The following is a 27,349-nucleotide window of genomic DNA, read 5'->3' as shown; positions in this document are numbered from 1 at the left end:
AGAGAAGTTTAGAGAAAATGTCAACTTACAACCAAAAACTGAAAGTATGCAGTAAACGCAAATTTATGTAAAGCAGTAAACTGACATACTAATTTGTGTGTTGGTTTTTTACAAGTCAGGGACATTATGGGAGCCAAACGACCAAATGCAGCTGCAGTCAGGACAGTTGTAGGCCTCCGACAGATCAGATCAGACACTATGAGACCCCGGAAGCTGTTTATATTCTTGTAAGAAACACAACGATGCTTATTTTTACCTCTTGTATATCTGTACAATTAAATCATTTATTAATTGGATTCAGTAGACACTTTTAATGCGATGTGTTGCTTTACCTAGACAATTTTCACACAAAAAAACTTACGTTGACTTCTGAAAACACACACACACACATATATATTTGTTATGTGTGTGTGTGTGTCACACACATGTGCATGGGAGGCAGCTAAAGGACTCAAAAGAAGGTAATTCCTGGTCGGACCAGAGGGTGGCAGAGTGCACTGACCCTTTCTCTTTTTTCCCCACTGACCAAATGTGGGAAATTCTGCTTGGACCCTTTAACGTTGCTTTCAGTTAAATCCTTGAAGATGTAATTTCCTCCTTACACCTTTAAAACCCACCCTGTCTGTATCAAATATATATGGCATTTGTAGTCTGAATCACAATTTGATTGTATGGGTGGTTACCTTCCATAAATGTAATTACCCCGATCTACATGCTGTCAAATAAACAAACCACACGCCATGGTACAATGTAAAAAGGCTTCGCCTCTTATGCTGACATCCGAGGTTCGAGGGGGTGCAGTGAGTGTGTATGCCTGATGAGCCCAGAATTAGGGCGAACCACATGTTGCATACTATTTGCATTATTTGGCAGTAAATCTATATATATATAGATAATATGAAAATGAAAGTCTGTGATATGGTTTGCATATTTGTAGTTGGAGATCCACAATAAAGGAACAAAGCTCAGGAATAAAAAGTACTTTATGATACATGATTCCTCCTCTCCCTTTGTGGATTTCCAACTACAAATAAATATATATACTATATATATATATATATATATATATATATATATATATATATATATATATATATATATATATATATATATATATATGTGTGTGTGTGTGTGTGTAAACGATATAAGGCACCGACAATCAGAAATCCTGAAGGCTGACTTTGCAGCTTTGATTAGAGACACGAAGGAGAGGACCCCATCGGCAAAGATCTTCGTTTCAGGTCCACTACCTCTCGTCAGACGATCCAACGAGTACTACAGTCGTCTGCTAGGGTTGAACAACTGGCTACAGGGTTTCTGCAAGAAGAAGGATGTCGGCTTCATCAACAATTGGAATCTCTTTTGGAAAGGCGCGTCTCTTCAAGCGTGATGGCCTGCATCCGAACAGTTTCGCGCCGGGTCCTCTCCGAAAACATATCGAAGGTAATTCGTTTTCTTGACTATCTATCTCTGCTCTTAACCCCTTCCGAAATAATACTGCTGTGCCAGGACATGATGAATGTTTAATAGAGTCTTCCGTTAAAGTTCACACCATTAATACTGTAATAAGCAATCTCAATGCACGTAGAAAACCTAGGAAATACGGCATAAACTCCAATAATCTAATTAAAATCACTATTTTAGAGGAACAATGTATTAAAACTATAAAACAGATCACAGATTAAACAAAAATATACACAGAGCGCGCTAATAATAATAATTTAGTTCCTATTCCAAATAACAATAACGCACATAGTACTCATCTCTGCACCTCCAAACATTAAATATGGCACTATTAAATGTCAGAGCTTTAACTAACAAAACGTTTTTATCAACGATCTTATTAGTGATAAAAATAGATCTTATTGCACTAAATGAAACATGGCTGAATTCAGATGCGCGTCAGTTTTAATCGAATCTGCCCCGGATTACAGTTTTACTCATGCAAACCGCCAGGGAAAAAGGGGGGGCGGATTGGCTAACATTTACTCGAGCCGATTAAAATGTAAAGATGTCAGTTTTGGTAAGTTCAAGTCCTTTGAGTATCTCGCCGTTGTTATTCATGGAGATTCTCAAGTTCTAGTACTATCCGTGTATAGACCTCCTAAATATAACGCGCGTTTTTGAGGAATTCTCTGACTTAATGTCAATTTTAATTACTAACTATGACACACTCCTAATAGTTGGCGACTTTAATTTTCATATAGATAATCAGTGTGATCTAAAAGTAAAAGAATTTATGAACCTCCTGGATTCTTTTGATTTGAGACAACTCATAAATCAGCCTACACATAAAGCAGGTCATACATTAGACTTAGTGATTACTAAAGGACTGAAAGTTGATATAAAACAGATCATTGATATTGGTCTATCAGACCATTTTCTTCTACTTTTTAATATAGAAATAATGATAAAAACACTCATGAGAAGCATATTGTTAAAAACGCTTCTTTGATTCGCAGCAGCTTTAAAACTTACAAACATTTTAAGCAATCAGTCCGTTTATAGTGCCAGCTATAATAGCGAGGACAATGTAAATAGTAAGGTGGAAAGATTTAATTCTAAAGTGAGAGCTGCTGTTGACATAGTTGCACCTGAAAAGACAGTGAAAAAATCTTCTAGCATTGGTATACCATGGAAGACCCAAAGAGTGTCTGATTTAAAGAGAACATGCCGTAGAGCTGAGCGTCAATGGAGGAAGAGTAAACTTACTATCCACCACGAAATATTAAAAGTCAAAATAACAGAATACAATAACACTGTCCGTCTTGAGAGACGCTGCTATTTCTCAAGATTATAAATAACAATGCTAGTAATCCTAGAGTCTTATTTTCAACAATTGATCGCCTACTAAACCCAGGTAGCTCAAAGGAATGCCTCCTAAGTGCTTCCAGTGAAACCTGTGAGGCTGTCGCTGTATTTTCAATCAAAAATTAATGATATTAGAAATAACATAGTATATCTCCCCAACACTAAGGATCCCCTAAACCCCAACATCCTGTTATAAACAAATTAAACTCTTTCACTAGGATAGATTTACCTGATTTACAAAAATAATATCTCAATTAAAACCCTCCACCTGGTCCTTGACCCGATACCAACAAGGTTTTTCAAAGAAGTATCAGGCGTGCTAATTGATAATGTTCTTGACATAGTAAATTCGTCACTAGATACTGGGGTCTTCCCAGACTGTCTTAAGACTGCTGTAGTTAAACCCCTACTTAAGAAACATAATCTTGACCCTCGCTCTTGAAAATTTTAGACCCATCTCTAACCTGCCTTCTTAAGTAAAGTTCTGAGAATGCAGTCATTATGCAGTTAAATGACCACCTAAATAAACATGCTATTCTTGATAAATTTCAGTCAGGTTTTAGAACAAATCACAGCACAGAAACTGCACTCGTTAAAGTAGTAAATGACTTGGGGTAAATGCAGACAGAGGCCATTTATCTGTTCTCATCCTCTTAGATCTGAGTGCTGCATTTGACACCATTGATCACAACATTCTTAGAAATCGCCTTAGTCAATGGGTGGGCCTCTCTGGCAGTGTCTTAAATTGGTTTGAATCCTACCTGACAGGGAGAAAATATTTTGTTAGTTGTGGGAATTACAACTCAAGACACATGATATCCAATATGGTGTTCCACAAGGCTCTATCCTGGGTCCGCTGTTATTCTCAATCTACATGCTTCCGTTAGGTCAGATTATCTCAGGGCACAACGTGAGCTACCACAGCTATGCTGATGACACACAGCTGTACTTATCAATAGCACCTGATGACCCGATTCTATTGATTCACTAACACAATGTCTGACTAGTATCTCAGAATGGATGAATAGTAATTTTCTCAAGTTAAATAAAGAGAAAACTGAAATTTTAGTGATCAGCAATAATGGATACAATGAGGCTATTAGAAATAAACTGGATACATTAGGATTAAAAGTCAAGACGGAGGTAAAAAGCTTAGGGGTGATTGTTGACTGTAATCTGAATTTTAAATCACATATTAATCAGATCATTAGGACAGCATTTTTCACTTAAGAAACATAAGTAAAGTTAGACCTCTTATATCACTGAAAGATGCTGAGAAATTAGTTCACGCGTTTGTTTTCAGTCGACTAGATTACTGTAATGCACTCCTCTCAGGACTACCCAAAAAAGATATAAATCGTTTGCAACTAGTGCAGAATGCAGCTGCTAGAATCCTAACTAGGAAAAGAAAATCAGAACACATCACTCCAGTTTTGATGTCACTACACTGGTTACCTGTGTCATTCAGAATTGACTTTAAAATTCTGCTTATGGTTTATAAAGCCTTAAATAATCTCGCCCCATCTTATATATCGGAATGTCTGACACCTTATATTCCAAATCGTAACCTCAGATCCTCAAATGAGTGTCTCCTTAGAATTCCAAGAACAAAACTTAAAAGAAGTGGTGAGGCGGCCTTCTGCTGTTATGCACCTAAAATCTGGAATAGCCTGCCAATAGGAATTCGCCAGGCTGATACAGTAGAGCACTTTAAAACACTGCTGAAAACACATTACTTTAACATGGCCTTTTATAACTTCATTTTAATCGTAATTTAACTTAATCCTGATACTCTGTATGTTCAATTCATCATAATAACTATTCATGGTGGCTCTAAAATCGTACTGACCCCTACTCTCTTTTCTGTTTCTTTTTCCGTTTCTTTGTGGTGGTGGCCTGTGCCACCTCCACCTACTCAAAGCTTCATGATGCTCCAACAATGATGGACGGATTAAAAGGAAGAAGTCTACGTGACCATCATCATCATCAAGCCCTTCCGTGAGAACCCTAAATCCAAAGAGGACTGTTTCATTTATGTTAGGTAGAATGCCCAGAGGGGACTGGGCGGTCTCATGGTCTGGAATCCCTACAGATTTTATTTTTCTCCAGCCGTCTGGAGTTTTTGTTTTTCTGTCCCCTGGCCATTGAACCTTACTCTTATTCGATGTTAATGTTGATTTATTTTTTATAATTATGTCTTTCATTTTTCTATTCTTTAATATGTAAAGCACTTTGAGCTACTGTTTGTATGAAAATGTGCTATATAAATAAATGTTGTTGTTGTTGTTGTTATATAATCCTACGATGAGACAAGACTTTTTTAAAGATTTTTTCAAGTTCAGTGAGACGAAACTTTTGACATGAGATTTTTTTCAAGTCACAACCTCCTCTCAACCATATTCAACCACGTACACGACCCGCTCATATCTCATTCATGTGAATGCTTTTGATAGACACAGTTCCTGCTCTCTCTGCTCTTATAAATTTTAAAGTTTTTTAAAGTTCCCAATTAAAGAAGATGTATTATGTCCAAATCTTATTGATGATTTTCATCAAGGAAGGATTATCAACAGAAGAAATGAATACGCAGGCAATACTAGTGCCAAGAAATCATGAAGTCAAATAAATTAATGAGAAAATTGTCGATCAGTCCAACATCAAATTAGTTAAATGTGTATCAATAGACTATGCTGAAAAAGTAGGTGGTGATGGTGTGGAAGATGAAAACATCAACTTACAATATCCCAAAGAATATCTACATCTGTTAACACCGCACGGTCTTCCACTGGCCAAATAACTGTTGAAAGAAGGATGTATCCAAGAAAGGTAATGCAGAACCCAGATAACATTAGACAACAAAGGAGATCTTGATATGCCTTTCGTATTAAAACGTTAACCGTTTCCCATTAGAATAGCTTTTTGCAAAGACAAATCACAGAGACAAGCATTTGAAAAAGTCTGATTATTTATTAGAGAGAAAGAAACGAAATTCTCTCACAGGCAGTTATGCGTTGCATTGTCACGATGAAACTCCAAACACAGAATCAAAATTCAATGCGATATTGACAAAAATTTAATTCAAAAAATTGTTTTCACTGAAGTTTTATAGTAAAAGTGTAAGTTTAAATAATATTTGCGTATTAATTTCAAAGCCAAACAGAACGAAAGTCTATAATGCAAGTAAAAAATAGAATGCAACATAAAACATCATTTATTTTCAAATTATTACATTTTACTATTTTTTAATACGGTTAATTACTCACTGTAATGTAAAATAGTTACGTCTAGTATGCATATGTAACAATGCTGCCTGTAACATCATTCAGCATGAGCAGTTTGGTGGTGGGTTAATGATTGTCTGGGGAGGCATATCCATGGAGGGTCACACAGACCGCTACAGGCCCATGAAAATAACAATCTGTTTAAATTGTACATCTGCATCCCCATATGCGAGTGGCAGAAACACAAAGTGGCTTGCGAGTAGCGCCAGCCTGGGGGTTGGTGAGTGAAGCGAGTAGGGGGCAAAGCCCCCTATTATATATATATATATATATATATATATATATATATATATATATATATATATATATATATATATATATATATATTGTGAGCGGGGGCTGAATGCACCCCTAGAAGACACGGACACTTCTCAAAAAGCCCCTCCTAAAAACGCTGACAGACTAGCTTCACATTGCTCCTTTACTTGCTGGACTTACTTGCGGCTGCTTTGTTACGCGATATGCTTTCAGTGCAGTACTCAGCATGCTTAAAAGCCTGAACAGCGGTTTTTGGTTGATTGCTTTGTTTTCTCTCTCTCTTTCCCCGGTCATCCTCTGCTCCTGTTGCGGGTTCCACCCCCGTTGTGCTCCCCTATGATGTCTATTCTTTAATTGAGAGCTAACTGCATACTGAGCTTCTGAAAGAGACATGTTTTGTTTGCAGTGTTTGAATAAAGTTCCTGTCTCTACAATATTCTGAGTTTTTTGTGCAATTCTGTGACCCAAGCATGACAATATACATAAACATCTACGCGTGGAAGTTTATGTGTCTGTTGGCCTAGAAGTGAGTGTTGGAGTCTGGGTAAGAGGTCCACCTCAGAGGAAACAGAAAACTCGCTTAGCAGCTAATAACACAAGCAAGGCCAGGATGTCAGCAAAACGAAACCTCTGAAGAAAGACAAAGTCGCTTAGTCGCTAACATCAGCAAAACGATATCCCTTTTACTTTTCCTCCCGCTGCTAATGCACAAGCAATGCAAGCACGTTGGCAAAACGAATCCTGCAAGGAGAGAGATGCCCAGAGGAGTTCCTTTCAATTACCTGACATCTCTACATTTCAATTTTTTTTTGTGACGATTTCAATAGTTTCTTGGACCCCGGGCTTTTTACAGGACTTAAACAGCTAGTATATATATACATCGGACACCAAAATGTTAGGTCTTTCAATAGACTGGATTAAAACCAAACTCTTTTAAATGCAGCTTGATGACAATTTTTGTGCTCATATACTTGCCTATAACTTATTTATTTATTTATTTATTTATTTGCCACTAAACAAATCAAGAATTCATTAGCAGTTCCATGTGCATTCTGTTACTTTCACCTGTAAAGAGAGTACTGTAGATACAAAATACTCCATCAAGTTTTATGCTTTACACCAACCAGCAACCAAATTTTTCAAACCAACTGATTCGGACCACTCTGTTACATCTACCAAGACAGGTTGTTGGGAAGATGTTGTTGTTTTGCTGGTTTTGCTGGATGGTTTCTCAGTACCATCCGACACATTGCATTCTTTGGTTGACATCCACTGACTGGTGATTTTGTGGTCTGGATATAAAGTCCTAAATCACTGACCATTTCATCACTTTCATTTGGTTTGGATAGGTTTGGTGGTGCACACATCTGCCAAAGAGTTATTAGATGAGTTGACAAGTGCATCATTTGTGCTAACAGTTACATATTTGATACAGAAGCAATCAACTCCAACAGGAGGTTACTTTCCACCATTATTAAGCCCCAGACAGCAAGCCAGTTTGGGCCAGGAGGAACTTGAGATGCCCCTGGCTGATTATTCAGATTCATTTAACTTAATCACAATCCTGCGTTATTCTCGTTTGTAACATTATTGTTGCAGCATAACTGTTAGCTCACATAATATATTTTACTCTCTACAGCATTTACTTCAGTATTCAGCTGTGTAAAGAACTTTGCTTTGCAATCCTGGTGAGATGCCTATAGCACGGCTGAGAATCTCTGCTAAAATGGAGTGCCATTTAAGCTAAAATCAAATAAAATAAAAAAAAAAAACCGATTATTAAATATATAATTATATAGACATTTGAATCATCAACTTTGGAAAAACGGCAACATATCATGCAAAAGATGTAAATTGTGCTGCGAAAGTTATAGTTGTCATGAAATACTACCTCAGTGTTATATTCAGTTTCATTAATGCACTTAATTTTTAAATTTCACTTTTGCGCAAATGGGTAAACCGGGTGATTCACGGCGGCGACGCATTCCTTTTCGTCATTTCCGATTTGAGTAGCGGTTTAAATTTACGAATTAATTTATTTTTCTTTTAAAAACGTAAGGGGTATTTTTAAGACCAGACTAAGAACGTTTATTATGGTCTGTCTTTTGGACCGCATCATCTTGCTACACCCCTACCAACATCAATTCTTTTATACATAGGAACTCATTATTATTTTACAAGTCTATTAACATCATTTCATGACTATTTATTGAACCTGATTAAATAAGTTTCATCCTTCATGCGGATAGTTCTTTAATGGCATGGCACTGAAGAACCATTTTGACACATTTATTTATTTATTTTTTGACGCTGAAGAAGCAGTACCGCTAACCACTGAGCCACCATGACACCAATTTTCTGCAACAGATCCTTTATTGTTTTTTCTTTGGAACTCCCAATAAAGCCATTGCTATCTTAATAGTGTTGTAGTATTACTACGCTAATATTAAAGACACATCGCCTCCAAGTCAAACTTTCTGCTCAGTTTAGCAGAAACCTGTTGATAGTCACATGTAACTGCATTACTTTAATCATACCGCACTAATTGTTTAATTGTCAGATTGTTTCCATTGCTCTTTATCACATCCAATAACGCTCACAATCTGAACAGTGCGTAAAATTATTGCGATGAGTGTATTGTAGCGTTTTTAATTGAGCAAAACGAGTCATGCATTTTTAATTAAAGCCGTCGCATTACGATTAGGATTGTATTACCTTGGTGCTTAATAAAAGAAAGCAATGGGATTCTTTCATTACGACATAAAACACAAAGTGAAAATCGCAAGTGGTAGTGAACGCGCCTTCTCCAGCGCTCGTGTGGTGCGTGGTGCAGGTACGCGCCGCCGGGCTCGTCCTCGGCGCTCGTCCACTGCGCTGCACACCATCCAGTCGACCGCGGGGCCCCGTTTGGCGACATCGAGATGTCATTAGCCTAACATGGAAGGAAGAATACATCTGCTTGACCTATAGCATCTCAAACACACATCTGTCTTTACTGCACTTCAAGGAAAATATCTTCAGGAAACACAGACTTGCTCTGTTAAAGACAAGATGACCGGGGGAGGCATTACACTGAATGTTAACTATTGTGTTATTCTTAAGGAGTATTTTACAATATTTTAGTTAAATGAGTTATGGGTATTGCAGCTAAAGTATAATGTTATGGTAGTCGACACAATGTGCAAAGTTTACAGGGTGATCACGACACGGGCACATTAGGCACATCGTTAGGCATTAGCGAGAGTTTCTTCAGGAATATTAAATGTACTGCATTTCAAAAATTCAAAATGTATTGCAACTGTGATGCAGTGGTTAAGGCTTTGGAATTCAAAACATGAGGCTGTGGGTTTAAATCCCACCACTGACACTGTGTGACCCTGAGCAAGTCACTTCACCCGCCTGTGCTCCAATTGGGGGGAAAAATGTATCTCAGATGTTGCAAGTCGCTTTGGATAAAAGCAGTCAGCCAAATAAATGTAAATGTCTTCCTGACTGAAGAATCCTAAAAGGAAAAAGCAATTTCCATCTCCATGGCACATAATCAGATAGTGCAGTCTCCGGAATCATCTTCATTGTTGATTGTTCAGATTAACGGATGGACTTTATAGCTTATCAGGCAAATACGATCCAATACTGAAAACGAACGCACTTCAAAGTCTATGCACACTGTATACACGCTATTCCAGTATAGACAAACAGACTAGGCGAGTGCTGAACAAACAGCTTACTTAATTACCTCTTTTGGAAGTCGCTTTGGAGAAAAGCGCCTGCCAAGCAAACAAACGTAAATGTATTTGTTTTTAATTGATTAAGACAATAAAAAGTTGCTCATGCGCAAATCTGAGGACCTCGCAGTAATTAGAGTATGGATTCGAGTCCAGGGTCATCCCTGCTTGGAGAGCACTTTGAATAGAGAGGAAAGCGCTATATAAATGTAAAGAATTATTATTACTGTTATTATTATTTTTAGACTAATAAATATATTAAGAATGGGCTTAAAAGCAATTTAAAGAACGATTCCATACTATACACACATATAATAATGCATTTACTTACAATATTTGGCTGACGCCTTTATCCAAACAATGTAAAGAAAAAGAAAAAAACAGAAGTTACATTTACAGCGGTAAAAAAAAAACAAAAACTGGCGACTGTGGTTGCCAGAATTTTACCGTAAAAAATAAGGACAATATTTTTAGGTCTACGGTAAAACCTTATAGTAAGTAACTTTTTTCATTACAACATATTACAACAAAAGTGAATGTTTAACCATAACCTGAAATGTATGCACTGTAATAAATATGCCAATCATCAAACCGTCACAAAATGTTGTCAGGATCAAATACCAGTACACAGTCTGCATCAGTAAAATAACGACAATCAATTAAAAATATTTTACATCATTTAATTTTATACATTGAAAAGAATTTAATGTTTAAGTTATGGCACTTTGTCTGGTGGAGAAGTAAAGTTTGAGTTTGTGGTGTATGGTGTCCTAATGGTGTGCCAGCTTATAGAATACAACCCACCATAAATCAGCTTCCATAACCTCAAAAATCCTTCAGCACGCAGGGAAAAATAAGTCAGCTATCTCCCCTTCTGTGCAAAGGTATGCGGTTCACCAGGAACAACACGGTAAAAGGAGGCGTGTCCTTATGCAAATAGCGTAACTTCGGTGTGGCAGTGCTTTACCATTTTACATTTTACAGTTGTTTACCTTCGCTATTTAACAGCTTTACACTGTTTTTCAGTGTAACCGCAGTAAAGGTAAGGTGTCTAGCAAATTTTGAAAGTAGAAAAATATAGATTTTGCAGAACTTGGCTTTAAAAAAAATGTAATGTATTGTTTACGATATACAGATAATTTTCTGTAGAACATAAAGTAATTTTTCTTTTTTTCAGAAAAGGTACTTTACTTTCACTATTCACAGTATTTTACTGTTCACCTCATGTACCGCACTGAGGAACTATATGTAATATCTTCACTTTTCTAAAGGAACGGGAGCAACAAGAACAGTTGTAAAATATTTGCATTAGTATTTGGGGTAAAAAAAAATGGACCAAAGCACCACCCACCACATATTTAATCAAAACAACAGGTGGGACCAGCCAACACCAATAGAAGACAATCTGTATGCGTCATATATGCAGTATATAAAACAACTGGGAGAATACATTTAAGAGTGTACATAGCATAAAATTCTGAGTAAATCTTTTCAGGGTTGTGGGGAGCTGGAGCTGGTCCCCACATCATTCCATGCAATTTGGCTGATACCCCTACGTGGCTTAGGACATCTAAGATACAACTGGTTACATTTATTTTGTTTTTCCAATTGCAGCAGAGCAGGTGAGGTGTAGTGACTTGCTCATGGTCACACAGTGACTTCAGAGTTTAAAGCTCCAACCCATAACCACTACACCACACTGCTCGCCATGTTTAATCGCTGGGGGAAACTGCCTATTAACGTGACATGAATTTGATGTATAAAGAAATCCATAAGACCTTGGAGAAAATCCAAAAAGACGCGGAGAGAACGAGTGAAGTCCATTTCGTGCTGTCCCTGAAGTTTTGTTTTCTCCCAGATCCCAGTAGCTTTTGCTGGCCTTTTGGCTGAAGTGGCGGATCTAAACTGGCCCATTCACTCAAAGTCTGGCCAGCGACGGACTGGCACTGCGTCCCCAAGGGATTCCTGTTTACTCCCAGTGCATGTTGGAATAGACGCGAACCCCTCAGCCGCTAATAATAATAATAATAATAATAATAATAATAATAATAATAATAATAATAATAATTCGTTTTATTTATATAGTGCCTTATCCATGCTCATAGCGCTTACACAAATAAACTCACGGCCAGCGCGCGTAGGAATCCGTGGAATGTAACTCAGGTTAACTACTGCGCCATCACACCACCTTGGAGATTTCGAGTCAGTTATGCACAATCGGGGTCTTTGTGGCAATTCTTAACTCTAAAATATCCTTCGGCCTGTTAGCATTCATTTCTTGTTATTATTTTTATACAATGGAGATGATGAATGCCTTTGTTTACAATTTTAGGAACTGTACATTTTAAGAGTCACTGTTAGGGCTGTTTCATCATGTATCCTTAAAAGCGAAACATATAAGTGAAAGTCAAATACATAGACGAAACCTAAGGAAACTTTTGCTTTACTAACTATTATTATTATTATTATTATTATTATTATTATTATGTTTTAGCGTCTAACTTTGCGTTTTCCTTACACACACACGTGTTTGTATCTAGGATATTTTGTGATTTCAGTATATTCTGCTTATCCAATCATTCATCTGCCAGGTTTTTCTTTTTTTTTAAATTTAATGAATTAAAAAAGAAAATGATCGGGACAGCCAGTTCACTGCAAGGCACATTTCCTCATACGGGGCCAGTTTAGAGTCAGCAATTAGTGTAACATGCGCCTCTTTGAGGAAACCAGAAAAAAAAATCCACGCCAATACAGGAAAATAAAATACATAAGCAGCTACCAGATAGAGGGTGTATGGTTAACATTATACGCGAAAATAAAATCTCACCAGAATTTCACAAACTATACATTTTGAAAAACAAATAATATATACGCATGTATGTATTTAAATAATTATGAATCTAACACATCTCTACGCGTAAGCAGAGCATTTTTCCAACATTATTAATTGACCGTAACATCTATCTGTCTATGTATCTGTCCCGTTCTTATTTCTTGTTCGGAGTAGCGTTCACAGTAAAACACACTCATTTGAAGGACTCAGACCTGGAGACTCGTAATGAAGCTGTGGTCTCTGCTCGTGCACTTAAGACTGAGGCAGATCACCGGGTGTCCCGTCAGGTGCTCTCAGTGCCTCAGTGTCAATACGCGAGACCTGAACGTCGCACCTGACGGAGCCTCAGATGTGCAAAGGAAAATACATGCATCTGAAAAAAGCCATTATTCTTCCGTTTCTCCTTTCTTCACCTCTCCTTCCCCATGGACACCAATGATATAATTCATACACAAAAGGACACGACTTCATTAGGACTTTATAAGGAACCCTTCAGCCCAAAAGTGGAAACAAACTTTTCCTACCTGAGGGGTTAATGCCGTGGTATGAAGGTGAATCTGGGCTGGCTGGTTGCTAAGTAGTATCATAATCCTTTAGAAGTCAGTTCCAGGGGATGCAAAACCGATATCGAATTTTCGAAAACATTCCACATGAGAAAAGAAAAAAAAAAAAAAGACAAAAAGCAAAACAAACCCGAGAGAGGCATCGGGCTGAAATCAACGGAGAAATCTAAGTGGAAGCCCTGAAAGACTCACACGAAGATCCTGGAAACTAGCTTCTGAATTTCCTTGCGGGAATGAAAGAAGGAGCGTAAAGAGCACAACCTGGCGGCGGAGCAGAGTTAAGCAGCGAGCGTGACGGTTTAACCAGGCTGGGCAGCTCCGAGCTGTCAGAGAGAGCGCGGCGTGAAGCAAGCGAGGTACTGTAGACATGGAGGAGTTACCGAAAGACAGACAGAAAGAGAAAAGGGGGAGAGGAAGATATAAAAGACACGATAGATAGATAGATAGATAGATAGATAGATAGATAGATAGATAGATAGATAGATAGATAGATAGATAGATAGATAGCTGTCATAATGAAGTGAAAAGAAAAATTACAATGCAGGAGGAAGCATATCTGAATTGTGATATATATATATATATATATATATATATATATATATATATATATATATATAATACTCTGTATTTACATATATTTAATTTGTGTTTTAAAAACATTATTTACATGACATATCCATGTTCATTCATACCTTCAGTTTTATAACTCACATATCCAGCTCAGCGTCATAGACGGACAATGCCAATATTAGTTGCACAAAGTGCAAGGTTAGAACCATTCTTGATCAGAGTGCCATTCCACAATGTGGACACACTCATATGCACATTCTAACTCACTCCTATTGGGCCAGTTTAACTTTCATAATTAGCAAATTAACACACCTTTAGGATATGTGATTAAAATCCAAACCAACACTGAGAGAGAAATAAAACTACACACAGAAAATGTTGGAGGTATCTGGAGTCGAGATGTGGCAGCACTGACTACTCTACCAACACAACCATATGAATGAATAATGTATTAATCTAATTGTAAAGTGTTATTTTATTTGTTGTTTTATATTGTATGAAGAAGCATTTTAGATGGGATAGGGCTTTGTTATGGTATAGTAGATGAGGGCTGTGTGCTGAGGTTGTTGGGTTTTTGTTACAGCTTATTTCAATATATGCAGTGATTTATATATATATATATATATATATATATATATATATATATATATATATATATATATATATATATATATATATATATATATATATATATTCAATGCATTCGTAGTCTGAATCACAATCTGATTGTATGGGTGGTTACCTACCAGGTAACGCTTGTGGTTGGTCAGCAAGTCGCTAACATCATTAACATTAACATTATTTGACCGTATGTAGATCAGGGCAAAACACGTGTCGCGTACTCTTTGCATTATTTGACAGTAAAAACTATTTCAACCATTCTATGATCTGCTTCTCGCAACTGACAGAGTGCATCGTGGCGGATGTTAGCCGACTTGCTTACCAACCACAAGGGTTACCTGGTAGGTAACCACCCATACAATCAGATTGTGATTCAGACTACGAATGCATTGAATGTAATTACCCCGATCTACATACTGTCAAATAAACAAACCACGTTATCGGCAATAAACTAATAACCCAATTGTGCTCCACTCACTTAGAATCTGGAACCAATGTAGAAAGCATTTTAAGATGGAGAAGCTTCTATCTGTGGCACCCCTGCAAGAGAACCACCTCTTTCAACCTTCACAAACATATGCAGTTTTTAATATCTGGAAAAAATGTGAAATTAACTTGCTTAGAGATCTTTATATAGACAACGTTTTTGCATCCTATGAACAATTACATTCCAAATTTAACATTCCAGCTACATATTTCTTTCACTATCTTCAAATCAGGAACTTTGTTAAACAAAACCTTCCAGATTATCCTCATCTTGCACCCTCATCCATGCTGGAAAAAATATTGCTCAATCTCAAGGACTTAGATTCCATCTCTACAATATATAAAATCATTTTACAATCCCTCCCTTTCAAAGATCCAAGAGGTCACTGGGAAAAAGATCTCTCAATTAATATATCAGAAAAGGAGTTGAAAGTAGCAATGCAGAGAATTCACTCGAGCTCCATATGCGCAAAGCATACAATTATACAACTCAAAATTATATATCGAGCACATCTGTCTCGACTAAAACTCTCCAAAATGTTTCCAGGACATGATCCAACCTGCAAACGTTGCAATCAAGTCCCAGCCTCACTAGGTCACATGTTCTGGGCCTGCACCAAATTAACATTATTCTGGACAAACATTTTTAATTACCTCTCAGACAGCCTTGGACTCACAATCCCTCCTAACCCATTAACAGCTGTGTTTGGGGTTCTTCCAGAGGGGCTTAAAGTGGAGAAAGACAAACAAATTGTGATGGCATTCACTACACTCTTGGCATGCAGACTCATTCTGATAAACTGGAAGAACCCAAACTCTCCTCTTTTAAGTCAGTGGGAAACCGATGTGTTATACTATTTGAAATTGAAAAAAAAATTAAATACTCAGTAAGAGGAACCGTACAGACTTTTTTCAAAACATGGCAGGATCTAATCAGTAATATTTTAAAATAAGTTCATAAAGCACAGAGAATTTATTAATTTAGGTATGTTTACAAGCCTTAAAATTTAACGCGGCTTGGCTTGCTCTCTCTCTCAGGGTTGGGGATCGATCTGTTCTTAACTCAAGTTTTCTTTTTGTAAAAACTCGATTGCTTTGTATGGATTGTAATAAAATGAATAAAAAAAATAAAATAAAAAAATAAACGAACCACACGCTGTGGCGCAACGTAAGAGGCTTCGCCTCTGACGCTGACGTTCCAAGGTTTGATCCCTGAGTGGGGAGCAGTAGAGTGTGTACACCTGATGAGCCCAGAATTCGGGCGAAACACATGTCGCGTACTCTTTGCATTATTTTATGGTAAAAACTATTGCAACCATATATATATATATATAAATATATAGTAGGTGCCCCTAAAAGACGGATGGGTGTCCTGCCCAGAATGGAAGAAGATTCCTTACCGGGCTAGGACAACTTAATATTCCTGTCCTGATCAGGAAATCCAAAGACTACAGAAACCAGTAAGGGGTGCAGTTCATCCTCCACCATTCTAGGTGGCAGTGCTCCTAATATAGAGCCCCAGTCTGGACACCCACAGGGTTGCATGAGATTTGGAGTCCGGAAGTGCAGACCAGTAGGCATCCCTGGGGGACGATAGTGGGAGCTGCCAGGGAAGGATCTCCTTGGTTTGTGTATAACCCAGAAGTACTAATAACAGGCATGTCATGTCACTGGAAATAATCTGGGGTTCATTTTAAAGGGAGCCCACTCACATGGTGGGCTGAACCCAGAAGTGATGTTATACATAGAATTGTGTCAGTCTATATATATTTAAAGTTATGTTTGTTCATATTATAAAGAAGGGAAGGATATGTCAAAATTGGTGTTGGTAAGCCTCGTCTGGGACCCAGTATGCTTGAAGGTTGGGTTCAAAGTCATGAGGACTTCCTGGGTCAGGTGAGTTTAAAGAGAAGTGTAGAAGTAAAAGGGGTGATCAATGCTCATGGTGGAAGTGACATCAATAGTCTTCCAGATTGTCCTCCTCCATTATACAGCAAACAGTAATTGGATTATTGGGAGCATCACAGTCAAATCCTTCCCCAAAATATTTGATAACCCAGTCCCGTGTGACACGTCCTAACCTTGTGTGCTTGCCATGATAGATAGATAGATAGATAGATAGATAGATAGATAGATAGATAGATAGATAGATAGATAGATAGATAGACTGTTTATTTGGTACACAGTGGTTTATTGTTATGTAAACACTATAAAATTATTTTCATTTACTTTAAGTATGTCTTAAAGTTACAGTGGGATGCAAAAGTTTGGGCAACCTTGTTAATAGTCATTATTTTCCTGTATAAATCGTTGGTTGTTACGATAAAAAATGTCAGTTAAATGTATCATATAGGAGACACACACAGTGATATTTGAGAAGTGAAATGAAGTTTATTGGATTTACAGAAAGTGTGCAATAATTGTTCAAACAAAATCAGGCAGGTGCATAAATTTGGGCACCGTTGTCATTTTATTGATTCCAAAACTTTTAGAACTAATTATTGGAACTCAAATTGGCTTGGTAAGCTCAGTGACCCCTGACCTACATACACAGGTGAATCCTATAATGAGAAAGAGCATTTAAGGGGGTCAATTGTAGGTTTCCCTCCTCCTTTAATGTTCACTGAAGAGTAGCAACATGGGGGTCACAAAACAACTCTCAAATGACCTGAAGACAAAGATTGTTCACCATTACGGTTTAGGGGAAGGATACAGAAAGTTGTCCCAGAGATTTAAGCTGTCTGTTTCCACAGTTAGGAACATATTGAGGGAATGGAAGACCACAGGCTCAGTTCAAGTTAAGGCTCGAAGTGGCAGACCAAGAAAGATTTCGGATAGACAGAAGCGACGAATGGTGAGAACAGTCAGAGTCAACCCACAGACCAGCACCAAAGACCTACAACATCATCTTGCAGCAGATGGAGTCACTGTGCATCGTTCAACCATTCGGCGCACTTTACACAAGGAGATGCTGTATGTGAGAGTGATGCAGAGGAAGCCTTTTCTCCGCCCACAGCACAAACAGAGCCGCTTGAGGTATGCTCAAGCACATTTGGACAAGCCAGCTTCATTTTGGAATAAGGTGCTGTGGACTGATGAAACTAAAATTGAGTTATTTGGGCATAACAAGGGGCGTTATGCATGGAGGAAAAAGAACACAGCATTCCAAGAAAAACACCTGCTACCTACAGTAAAATATGGTCGTGGTTCCATCATGCTGTGGGGCTGTGTGGCCAGTGCAGGGACTGGGAATCTTGTCAAAGTTGAGGGACACATGGATTCCACTCAGTATCAGCAGATTCTGGAGACCAATGTCTAGAAATCAGTGACAAAGCTGAAGCTGCGGGGCTGGATCTTTCAACAAGACAACGACCCGAAACACTGCTCAAAATCCAGTAAGGCATTCATGCAGAGGAACAAGTACAACGTTCTGGAATGGCCATCTCAGTCCCCAGACCTGAATATAATTGAAAATCTGTGGTGTGAGTTAAAGAGAGCTGTCCATGCTCGGAAGCCATCAAACCTGAATGAACTAGAGATGTTTTGTAAAGAGGAATGGTCCAAAATACCTTCAACCACAATCCAGACTCTCATTGGAACCTACAGGAAGCGTTTAGAGGCTGTAATTTCTGCAAAAGGCGGATCTACTAAATATTGATTTAATTTCTTTTTTGTGGTGCCTAAATTTATGCACCTGCCTGATTTTGTTTGAACAATTATTGCACACTTTCTGTAAATCCAATAAACTCCATTTCACTTCTCAAATATCACTGTGTGTGTCTCCTATATGATATATTTAACTGACATTTTTTATCGTAACAACCAACGATTTATACAGGAAAATAATGACTATTAACAAGGTTGCCCAAACTTTTGCATCCCACTGTAATTTTGGATATTGTGAAATAGTCTTGACATGTCTAATAAGTTGAATTATTAAAAGTATCTACAAGATGTCAACCAACCATTTATATAGACCTTAAAAGATTTACTTATTCCTAACATCACTTCACAAGTTTTCATAACTGATAAATATATTTATTGCATAATCTTAGAAGTGAACTGTGTGATCTTTTGACATTTATTGTTAACTCCTCTAATTATATTGAATTACTCATACTGTAAAATACTTTTTTATGCAAAGAAGCTTTATGCAAAGAAGCAGAATTATGTGCCTACACACACACACACAAACTCACATATATATATATAGTATAAACACACACACAGAGATATATAAAGATATGTATGAAAACAAGATTTCTCTCAGTAGTTGGCACTACTTTTATGTCACACGCAAATGAGCAAATACACATTATAGTTGGCATTACTTCATTATCCTATACAAAAAGCCCAGAACATTTAAGGGATGGGCAAGTTTAAACAGCTAATCACAAGATTTACACTGCCAGTCATATTATTCAAGAGGCAGGGTACATTGCCAAAAATGGCTGTCTATGGATATTTGCTGTTCTGGCAGCATGACATCTTTGTCTTTCTATTTATAGGCTCCATTTTTATTATTTCTGCAGTGACTGAAGGAATGCAGTTGGCTTTATTAAATGTCTGTTTATTAAAGCACAGGTAGCCAGAACATAAATATATGAAGTGGCTTTGAGAACGTTAAGGTCAGTACGTGTTCAAACGGAGAAGAGCGTCTCTCTGCGCTGCCTTGTTTACAGTTTAGCTAATCACTCGTTCAAGATATTGTAAGTATGCAGCCACATTTCAAGTGCTGCCTGCTATGTTTTATAACCTGTTGAGCTTTAGTTTGCAAATAATGAATTAATGACTCTATAGCAGCAATCACCAGCTTGGCAGAGCTAGGATCTTTACTTTCAGTTTTTGATTTGTTATTAAAGTTAGACAGGACAACAATTCGACGCACACCATTGACAGTTTTAATGATTTAGATTCATTGCGGAGATTTTTTAAATCTTCCTTATTTGTACAGCACAACAGGCAGACATAAATTTGAATGTATGTGTGAAAATTCTGTGAAAATGAAAGCCTGAGCTTGCTTATGACATTTAGAGACATTGGGATATTACCAAATCTGTGTCTGGTAGTCCTAATGAAGTAGGTGTTATTTGAAGTTTCCCAGCAATAGGGTGACACTGGTAATGAAATAATTACTGTAGATGTCAAATTTTGCAGATCAATATAAAAGATTGGTTGTGTCCAGCACATGAATAAACTCCATACTTTATACATATACTCTATACTTTCTCCTTATATATTGTCACAGACGGCTGGGGTTCTTACCCGGCCGGGACGCCTAGAAAGACCAGAAGCTGGCAATTAAAGCTTCCGGGTCAGGAGGACACAACCACCCTGGAGCAGGAGAGGACTACGGGAAAGGAAGAGAGACTTTCCTACTCGTTGGGACCCGTGGCCACCGCCAGGGGACGCTTTAAGCCTTCTGGGACCCGGGAGAACATTACTTCCGCCACACTTGGCAAGATGGCGGAGGAACCTGCCAGGGACGCCTGGAGTGCTTCCGGGGCAAAGGGCAGCACTTCCGCCACACCAGGAAGTGCTGCCGGAAGATCGTCATCAGCCACCTGGAGCACATCCAGGCAGGAATAAAAGGCGCCGCCTCCCAGCAATCTGAGAGCTAGAGTCGGGAGAGGGAGCAGGACGAAGCTCCCAGGAGGAGATTGGCGGCCAAGGACTGAGAGAAAGAAAGTTCATTTTGGGTGATTATTGCTTTGTGCATTGTGTGGTGTTTGGGACTGTGTTTATTAATGGAAAATAAACGTGTGATTTTTATAAAGATGTGGTCTCCGACTGGTGGTGTCCGGGCAAGTCTCACAATATATTGTAAGAAAAAAGCAAGAACAATGATAAAGAGTTGGGACACCAGATGATAAATCTCTGTATAACTGACAAAAGATGGCAAAAAAAACATGTTTGTAAAAAGACAAAATTAACAGCCAGAGCTGTGAAGTAACAACTTTTCAGATGTGGGTCTTCCGACTCATAGCTTCTGATGAAGTGACCTATTTATGTTGGCCCTAGAGGAGGGGGGTGTCCAAGTAGGCAAAAGTGGAAGTGGCATCAGGACTCTTTGCATTATAGATCTGCTAGTCTAAGGATGAAAGGAGAGACATTAAGGTGACAGCACCCACCCTCAACTCAGGGTGGACCAACTAGTTAATACGTCCTGAAACTGTTTCCCATTTTCATTTGTTGTGATTATATACATACTATATATATATATATATATATATATATATATATATATATATATATATATATATATATATATATATATATATATATATATATATATATATATATATATATATACATACATATATGTATTGTGGAGGATGGCCGGCCGTTTATCCCGGCCAATACCCCCAAGCCGCCAGGTGGAGCCCTCCTTGCAGCATGGAGGTCCCCAGAAGACCAGCAGGGCATCATGGACAATGTGGTTTTTATGCACAGCCCTGCTGGATACCTCAGGGGCCGCAAGAGGGTGCTGCAGGGAGGACCGAAGACTCATTTGTGCCCCATGACCCGGAAGTTTGTCATAGGAAGAGCGATGGGCTTCCGGGGTGAAGAAAAGAACTTTTACCTGACCCGGAAGTGATTGAGGATCACATGGACTGGACTCCTCAGAAGGGCGTCGCGCATATGAACTGTTTTGTTTATATTTTGACCTGCTTTTTTCTGAGTTATTGTGGATTGTCTACAATATACGGGGCCGGAAAACCCCAAACCTTTATGCTGTTTGTTGCTACATCTTTTACTATATATATATATATATATATATATATATATATATATATATATATATATATATATATATATATATATATATATATATTATATATATATATATGTAGTGACAATCAAGAGTCCAAGACAAAAACGCATTACACAATTGAGAAGGCACCAAAAGAATATGAGGCGAGTGACGCATACAAGCATATTCATAAGTGCAGCTACTGTGGAAACAAAGCACGGCGTAAACCTTAAGTTTAAATGAAGTTCATAGACAGGCTGCCGCTGGCGTTTAACATGCCTACGACGACTACAATATTCGCGAGATACAAGTTTAATGAGAAGATGCCTGCCGCTGGCGTTTGTCATGGCTAAGACGAATACAATATTCGTGAGATAGATTGCACTAGATTGTACAAGCACAGCTGAGAAACTTTGATGCATGTACTCCGAGCGGCTCACGTGAACTGACTTTGTTCTGGCTTTAACTACTGTGAAATAAACAGACATACAGTGGTGTGAAAAACTATTTGCCCCCTTCCTGATTTCTTATTCTTTTGCATGTCACACAAAATGTTTCTGATCATCAAACACATTTAACCATTAGTCAAATATAACACAAGTAAACACAAAATCCAGTTTTTAAATGATGGTTTTTATTATTTAGGGAGAAAAAAAAATACAAACCTACATGGCCCTGTGTGAAAAAGTAATTACCCCCTGAACCTAATAACTGGTTGGGCCACCCTTAGCATCAATAACTGCAATCGAGCGTTTGCGATAACTTGCAATGAGTCTTTTACAGCGCTCTGGAGGAATTTTGGCCCACTCATCTTTGCAGAATTGTTGTAATTCAGCTTTATTTAAAGGTTTTCTAGCATGAACCGCATTTTTAAGGTCATGCCATAGCATCTCAATTGGATTCAGGTCAGGACTCTGACTAGGCCACTCCAAAGTCTTCATTTTGTTTTTCTTCAGCCATTCAGAGGTGGATTTGCTGGTGTGTTTTGGGTCATTGTCCTGTTGCAGCACCAAGATCGCTTCAGCTTGAGTTGATGAACAGATGGCCGGACATTCTCCTTCAGGATTTTTTGGTAGACAGTAGAATTCATGGTTCCATCTATCACAGCAAGCCTTCCGGGTCCTGAAGCAGCAAAACAACCCCAGACCATCACACTACCACCACCATATTTTACTGCTGGCATGATGTTCTTTTTCTGAAATGCTGTGTTCCTTTTACGCCAGATGTAACGGGACATTTGCCTTCCAAAAAGTTCAATTTTTGTCTCATCAGCCCACAAGGTATTTTCCCAAAAGTCTTGGCAATCATTGAGATGTTTCTTAGCAAAACTGAGACAAGCCCTGATATTCTTTTTGCTTAACAGTGGTTTGCGTCTTGGAAATCTGCTATGCAGGCCGTTTTTGCCTAGTCTCTTTCTTATGGTGGAGTCGTGAACACTGACCTTAATTGAGGCAAGTGAGGCCTGCAGTTCTTTAGACATTGTCCTGGGGTCTTTTGTGACCTCTCGGATGAGTCATCTCTGTGCTCTTGGGATAATTTTGGTCGGCCGGCCACTCCTGGGAAGGTTCACCACTGTTCCATGTTTTTGCTATTTGTGGATAATGGCTCTCACTGTGGTTCGCTGGAGTCCCAAAGCTTTAGAAATGGCTTTATAACCTTTACCAGACTGATAGATCTCAATTACTTCTGTTCTCATTTGTTCCTGAATTTCTTTGGATCTTGGCATGATGTCTAGCTTTTGAGGTGCTTTTGGTCTACTTCTCTGTGTCAGGCAGCTCCTATTTAAGTGATTTCTTGATTGAAACAGGTGTGGCAGTAATCAGGCCTGGGTATGGCTATGGAAATTGAACTCAGGTGTGATACACCACAGTTAGGTTATTTTTTAACAAGGGAGCAATTACTTTTTCACACAGGGCCATGTAGGTTTGGATTTTTTTTCTCCCTAAGTAATAAAAAACATCATTTAAAAACTGCATTTTGTGTTTACTTGTGTTATATTTGACTAATGGTTAAATGTGTTTGATGATCAGAAACATTTTGTGTGACAAACATGCAAAAGAATAAGAAATCAGGAAGGGGGCAAATAGTTTTTCACACCACTGTAAACTGTAAGCGTGAGTCTGTGCCTTTTAATAATCTTGAGAGAGAAACACGGTGGCAGCGTAGGTGATGGAACTGCGCCGAAAGTCACGCCAGCTTGCAGTTAAAAGTTCAGGATGCGGAGATGCTCACACGAAAGGAAAATGGAGGGTCTTAGACCACCGCTGACATTAAGCCTCGATGCTAAAGACCTGGCGAAGTCATAGAGAGCATGGAAGGACGAGTTCAGATTATTCACAGAACTTCCAATCCCGGAGGCAGAGGAAAACTTAAGGTTAGATTATTCCATTATCTTATTGGAGAGAGCGGCAGAGAATTGTGTCAGGCGCTGACCCGTGATGTAAGACCTGATGAGTTAATCATGAGCTTGATGATAAGTAAATTTGATGAACATTACAACCCGAAAATAAACGAAACTGTAGAGAGGTACAGATTTATTTCAAGAAATCAGGCAAGGGGAGAAAATATAGACGACTACGTCACAGATCTGAGAGTGTTAGCAGGCACATGCAATTTCGGGGATATTAAAAGTTCCCTTATACGTGACTGAATTGTATGCAGAACCAGTGATACAAGTTTAGAGAGGTGCATACAAATATACAGAGCCACAGAACTGTCGAAGGAGAACAGCAGAACAGTCACACAGGGTTCCCTATTCTATACTTCTCTACTTCTCCCGATGCGTCTCTCTAAACCCTCCGTGCGGGAACATTATCATAAGGCTTAACAATCCTATTGTTACACCTTCTACGTGCACCCAGCCATCCTTATTACGGAGTCTTACTTGCTTTACCGCTGGCTGCTTCTTTCCATTCACTTCCCAGCTCTTTATTTAAACAGTTTTCCTTCTCACTTTTCCGCTCCTTCACTGTCTTCTCCCTTTTTGTTCAAAATTCGCACCTCCTTGCCTTTAGCGATTTGGGTAGTGAACACTTTGATGAATGAAACCTGTTATCTTTACAACGGCTGACAAACACGGAATGTAACTTGAACACAACACGTCCTCCAAATACGAACCTGATTGAAAGAAATAATGATAATCAAATCCTTGATGACAGCAACACTCATAACAGTCACAAAACAATTACATTGACAATCAGGTTATGTTATTTTTAAAATGTTTCCTTTTCTTTTTCATAAATTCTTTAACACACTACTCCGCTGCAAAGCGCAGGTATTTTGCTAGTTATAATATATAATGTGATCAGTGTTGCAGCGATTTGCTGTCTCTGATACAAGTGGCAGCTATGGTAGCTGCTCACCTGCATTTTCTCCCGCCAATAGCTGGCAGTTGCACGCTGACACTGTTAAACAGTAAACCAAGGGCAAAGAAACACACCTGTCCTTCAAAAAACTCCCCCTTAAACAGTATTTCAATGAGAAATAAACACACTCTTATCTTGCCCTCTGCAGAATCAGCTGCAGGTTTGCAGGCTTACTTCACAATGTGCTTGTCTCACGATGTTTAGGACATTTATAGCCGAGCGCTGGCCTGTCTGTTTGCTCACTATCCTGTCCGCTTTCCTGCAGACTGCATCTGCCTGAGCCGCTGCTTCTGATCCACTGAACCTGCTCGACGAAGAAGGCTTTATGTTCTTTTCATCTGAAGATGGGAGCTTTAACCCGTGTGGTCGAGTACTGAAGAAATATTTTGAGTAAAGCCTTGAGACTGTTCCTGCCTTCACAGCAATAAAGTTATTCTTTCCTTGGAAACCTGGACTCGTCTTCCTGTCTCTTGTGCAACTCTGTCACCCATACTTGATAATATATATACATATAGTCACACACACATATAATTACGGGGTATCTATCTATCTATCTATCTATCTATCTATCTATCTATCTATCTATCTATCTATCTATCTATCTATCTATCTATCTATTCCCCATTCTGACTTCTAAAAGAGCTTCTCTGGCACAGAAGGTAAATGTTTATAGAAGCTCTGTGAGGAGTAGTATGTTCTGTAAGATGAAAAAAATGGTTGAAGAGAGTGATCATGAAGCAAAACTGGAAAGAATAAAGATGAAAGTCATTAGGTGGATGTGTGGAGTGACAGGAAAATGAAAGTTAAGTTAAAAGAAGCATGTGGTATGCAGGTAACAGGTGTTATGAAAAGGTGACACAGACTAATGTGGTTTAGATGTGTGAAGCAAAAGGCAAATCATAATTAGGTGAAGAGGTGCACCAAGATGGAGATGTACCAAATGAAGCTCAGCGGAAGGAAGAAAAAGATGTGGTTGGACGTGCCATCATATGGCATGAAAAGAATAGATCTCACTCCAAAGGATGCCCTGGACTGTGGAAGGTGGAGGAAAAATATTTGGGGGGCAGCCTAAACCAGGTATACCCAGAAAATGACCATTAAACTGCCGATGCTTTTGATTGTGACTGGGGAACGTGAACTATAATTTTCTACAGTACATCCCATTTTTTTAGACATTTGCATTAGTAATGTCACTAGTAGACAGATGAAATGTGTCCACAGTTCATCAATAAGGCTTTGTCATCATCCAAACACCAAGTCACTTACACAGTCACTAGAGAAGAGTTTATTACAGCTTAGCTCTTGTTTGTCAGTCATTATTTGCATGGTAAGCATCCCCTTATTGCATCTTGCACTTGTCTCTGCTAGGGCAGAATCTGTTCAGGCTAAAAGTGAAATGACAATAACCTGCTGATGCCTTGCAACAAGGAGACATGGCGGCAAGTGTCAGGTTCTCCCTGTTTGGAGTTTGTGTGTTAACCCCGTGTCCATTTAGGTGTCGTCTGGGTGCTCCACTTCCTCCCACTTTCCAAAGACATGCAGGTTAAGAGGACTTGTTGGATGAAAGCAATAACATTCTGAAACTAGCTTAGTCCAAATTAGGGGCACAGAGTGAGGAGATTAACCTGGCGGGATCGGACAGAAGGCACGAAGCAGGGTGCCAGTCCATCGCAGGACTCACTTAAGCACAAACTAAAACTGGGCTGGATTAGAATCAGTTGACCCTGTGACAGACTCACACTCCATCCATTGTTAGTTCCTGTTTTAATGCTGATTCTCCAGCCCTTACAACCCTGAAATTAGATAAAGTGATGATTGATGTTTCAGTATTTAAAATATGAAATGTTTTGAGCATTGAAGGTCTTATGCCTCTTTGTTAAGGGTGAAAAATTTCACTTCTTTCAAAAAAAGAAGAAATCATAATTTTTGCTTTATAATCTACCAGACATCTTCTATAGGATTCTTATAATAACTCATAATCCAGTAAGCCTGTTATTTTGTGAATTGGATTTTTTTACCTTCATTATAAACGCCCAGTGTCCGAGCAGGCTCTCTCTGAGTACATGAGATGATCCAGACCTT

General features: G+C 38.5%; 1 protein-coding gene and 1 long non-coding RNA gene across 4 annotated transcripts in view; one reads left to right on the top strand and one right to left on the bottom strand.

Moving 5' to 3' along the window:
- The window catches only part of si:dkey-247m21.3 (5-hydroxytryptamine receptor 4), a 333,240-nt gene extending 319,341 nt beyond the window's left edge, over nt 1-13,899 (bottom strand). For 2 of the 3 annotated variants that reach the window (XR_005633290.1, XR_005633289.1), the window contains exon 1: nt 13,433-13,899. The gene's annotated coding sequence lies outside the window, so the exon portion shown is untranslated. The remainder of the gene's footprint in view (nt 1-13,432) is intronic. The other variant, XM_039750378.1, reaches the window with a different exon arrangement.
- The window catches only part of LOC120527212, a 42,018-nt gene continuing 25,747 nt past the window's right edge, over nt 11,079-27,349 (top strand). The window contains exon 1 of the long non-coding RNA XR_005633291.1: nt 11,079-11,117. This is a non-coding gene — a long non-coding RNA (uncharacterized LOC120527212). The remainder of the gene's footprint in view (nt 11,118-27,349) is intronic.

This window comes from Polypterus senegalus, chromosome 4, assembly GCF_016835505.1.
Source record: "Polypterus senegalus isolate Bchr_013 chromosome 4, ASM1683550v1, whole genome shotgun sequence".
NCBI lineage: Eukaryota > Metazoa > Chordata > Cladistia > Polypteriformes > Polypteridae > Polypterus > Polypterus senegalus.
The sequence above is the reverse complement of the archived record's forward strand: the minus strand, read 5'-3'. Positions and strand labels throughout refer to the sequence as shown.